At 48.5% G+C, this 3,733-nt stretch overlaps 1 non-coding gene across 1 annotated transcript; it reads right to left on the reverse strand.

Moving 5' to 3' along the window:
- Positions 1-2,019: 2,019 nt before the first annotated feature.
- LOC115072734 lies at positions 2,020-2,233 on the reverse strand. The gene has a single exon (XR_003851758.1). It is a non-coding gene; the product is annotated as a small nucleolar RNA U3 (small nucleolar RNA).
- Positions 2,234-3,733: the final 1,500 nt, after the last annotated feature.

The raw sequence follows: 3,733 nt of genomic DNA on the forward strand, positions 1-3,733 counted from the left end.
TGTGCGCCAGACTGGCTGCTGGATTCACAGATATGCTCCTCAGTTCTGTGATCTAAAATGGCCTTGACACAGAACTGAAACAGCTGTCACCTTTTCAAGGGTATAAAAAGCAATTAGAAATACAATCATATTTACTTAAAGAATTGTTAATTTTGCAAAACGTTATTCATTTAAGTCTTATGTGTATATACATGTTTGTGTATATATATGTGCATGCACACATGCACACAGCACATGCAACTACACACACAAATTCCCTACCGGCTGGTATTCCCTAAATGCAGTCTAATAGAAATGTAACTCAGTAAAGCACTCTGGCTCTCTACAAAGGTTTCGGATTCAAACTAAAAAGACTTTAGGCTAAACTTGAGAAGGGGGCTGGGGGACTCATTACATAACAGTTTCCTGTCCTTGCCAAATACTAGTGCTTGGAAGCTGAGGAGACAGCAGGCACATCTGTGTCCACTGGCACAGAGCTCAGTGAACACAAAAAAGCAGGCAAACGGCCAAGTATCTGTCACACACAGACTCACGTGAAGGGTTTAAATACCGTTTTTACAGGTATGAATTTAAAGCTTCCATACTTACCAGGTAGTCTTCCTTGGCGATTTAGGGACCTTAAATTTTTATGTGGTACATGTGCAAAATTAGGGAGTGATATTTCTAACAGCATTTGGTAGCAGCAGCATAGCTTTGGAGGACCCTGGAGAGGTCTGAGTGAGTGATCCTTCACCCTCCTCACTGGCTTCTGTGTCCCCTCAGTGTTCCTGGTTCCACCATGATGATAATCACATATCCCTGCAACCTTCCACCTAGACGCCCACTGAGACTTACTGTCACCACAGTCATCCCACAGATATTGCACCAAATCCTAGCCATGCACCAGCTACACTGGCTATGAACTATGAGCAGCCATGAGCAACCTGCCCTTGAGAACTTTACGTGGTAACAAGGATCTTAATGTGATTATAAATTTTTCTCTAGGGAGAGATGGCTCAGTGGTTAAGAGCACTGGCTGTTCTTGCAGAGGACCAGGGTTCGAATTCTAGCACCCACATGACTGCTTACAACCTCTGTAACTCCAGTTCTGGGGGAATTCAATTCCCTCTTCTGACCTCCTCAGGCATTGCATGACGTGGGTGCACTTACATATATGCAGGCAATACACTTGTACACATAAAATTGAAAATAACAATCTTTTAAATAAAAATAAATAAATTTTGCTCTATAAACAAAAAATTTAAGTGGTATTTTATTCTTTTTTGTCCAAAGTAGAAAATGAAACAGATGGAAGGTCTACACAACATCCTATTGGTCCCACAGATTCCGAGTTTCCAGACTTGAAAACGTGTGCTCCGAAGACACTATGATTTAGGTCTTCAGGTTCCTCATGGCTGATGCTGAAGGCTTGGTCTCTAGCTATGGTGCCATTGGGAGGGTTGGAGTGTGTCAGGGGGTGGGGCTAGTAGAAGGAAGGTAGATCTCTGGGGGCATGGCTACTAAAGGGGATGCTGGGCAACCCATCTCCCTTCCCCCCAGTTGCCATGAGCAGCTTTGCTGTTACTGAATACAGAGTCAACATGCCATGGACCAGAACCTCTGAGACCCAGAGGCAGAAGAACCTTCCCTCCCTCAGCTGCTTTGTCTTCGTTGCTTGTCACAGCCACAGAGAGCTGCCTGGCATGTAAGGAATTCCCATGACCTACCGGCAGTGCTGGGGTAAGATCTGCCTCAGGAGCTCTCTCAGTGGCCACGGGCACTGCGACAGCAGAGCGGCATGTGTTCATGTCCTTTCACAAAACTGAGGAAGTAGGCGCTTCTATGGGCAGGCCTAGGATGGGCTTCACCTTTCCTTACGGCCTCATAGCATGCAGAGAAGTGACATTGCACTGGCAGCTTTCAGCACCTTGAGATGCCTCACTTTTCAGACCTCTGCTGCGTTCCTTCCCCGCTGTGGCAGACTGTGCCCTCGAACTACGAGCCAAAGTGAGCCCTTTGTGGTGGCTAGTTTATTTTTTAACCACTCAGACCGCATCCTCTCCCTCTACTCTCCCAAAGGAGAGAAGAACCATCATCAATGACCGATGGCAGTTGCAGCAAAGCAACACCAAGAGCCAGCTTCACGCTCAGGACAGAATGTTACGGCTCCTCCTCGTGGTTTCTGGTACTCTACACAGTCAGAGAAACATCTCCAGTGACGAACTGCACAAATGATCCCTGAAAGTATAGTCTTACGTGCTGGGCTAGTATTTACTTTCAACCTGACACAACCTAGAGTCACCTGGCAAGAGGGAGCCTCAGCTGAGGAATTCCCCAGATCAGATTGGCTTATGGCCAAGACTGTGAGAGGAAAGCTGACTGAGAGGAGACACAAGCCAGCCTGAAAACATTCCTCCATGGCTTCTTCCTCACTTCCCAACTGAGCTCAGGGACCTGGAAGTGTAAACTGAAACAAACCTTTTCCTTCCCTAAGCTGCTTTTGCTCAGCATATTTTATCACAACTAGAATACCCTTTCTTCTCTAAGTTACCTTTTTCAGGTATTTTGTCACAGCAATAAGAAAAAATAACTAAAACAGTTTCTAATGCATCAACTTTGGGGGTCACATGAAAGCACAGCATCCTACCCCTAGGACACAAAACTTAGTCTTATGAGCATTTACTCCATCAATAATCCCAAAGTCCTAACTCACTTCAGCATCAACTCAAAAGCCCCACTTCAGAGTCTCTCCCAAACAAACATGGATGAGGCTCTGGAAGGCAGAGTCTCCCCACTGTGAGCCTGCAGTCAAATGAGGCCGCTTGGTCCCAATCCCAATGGAGGAGTGGGCCCAGCAAGAATAGTTACACCCCCCAAAGAGGAAACAGGTAAGGAAGGGAAGGTATCAGGCCTCATAAGCAGATGCCATGAACTCTTCAAACTCCACATGCTGCTCTGGACTCCAGGTAGCTCCGCCCCTCAGTTCACTGGCCCAGTCCCACAGCTCTCCAAGCTGGGGAGCACGTGGTGGGTCCATAGCTCTCAATATCAGTTCCTCTCCTGCGGCTCCACGAGGCCCCGCCCTGGTGGGATTCAGCAGCAGCTGTGTCTCTGTGGCAGGTGTTTGCCCAGGCCCTGGGCTGTCTGCAACACTCCTTGGAACCTAGGTGGGGGTCACCATGGGCCCACAGCTCGAGGACCCTGTGTACTGGCAGGATCTGCACCATGTGAGTGCTGCCCGGTTCTGCACCCGTGCCTCTGAGCAAGGACCTGAGCTGACCCAGGTCCCTGAACCATGGCTGGGGTGCTGGATTGCCACTTCTCCAGGCTGTGGGAGCAGAGTCCCTAGGCAGCTCAGGCAGAGGATCCTGAGGTCCCATGGATGCCTCTCTGGAGCCCTGGCCCTCAGGTCCTCCGCTAGGCCTGCAGGAGGGGCCATCTCAAGTCTCTGAAGCAGCTCTAGGGTCCTCCCTGCTGTGGACTAACATCTGCTCCCTTCTTTCATGGTGGACCGATGAGGACATGAACCATTAAGAGGCATCTTAATTGCTGCACTGGCTTTTTGTCAAGGACATTGCATTGAACCTCAAGGCCTGACAGAAAGACTCCAAAGCAAGGATCTTCTGCATCCAGCTCTAAACAAAGTTTAGGCTCTTCTTGCATTCTGAAGGTAACTCTGATCTGAGGCTGAACCACGACATCTGTTCTGCTCTTTTCCCATCACACATCCCTACTGTTGCCTCCTACCGATGGC

The sequence above is a fragment of the Nannospalax galili genome, unplaced genomic scaffold (assembly GCF_000622305.1).
Source record: "Nannospalax galili isolate Female #2095 unplaced genomic scaffold, S.galili_v1.0 scaffold302, whole genome shotgun sequence".
In the NCBI taxonomy this organism is placed as follows: Eukaryota; Metazoa; Chordata; class Mammalia; order Rodentia; family Spalacidae; genus Nannospalax; species Nannospalax galili.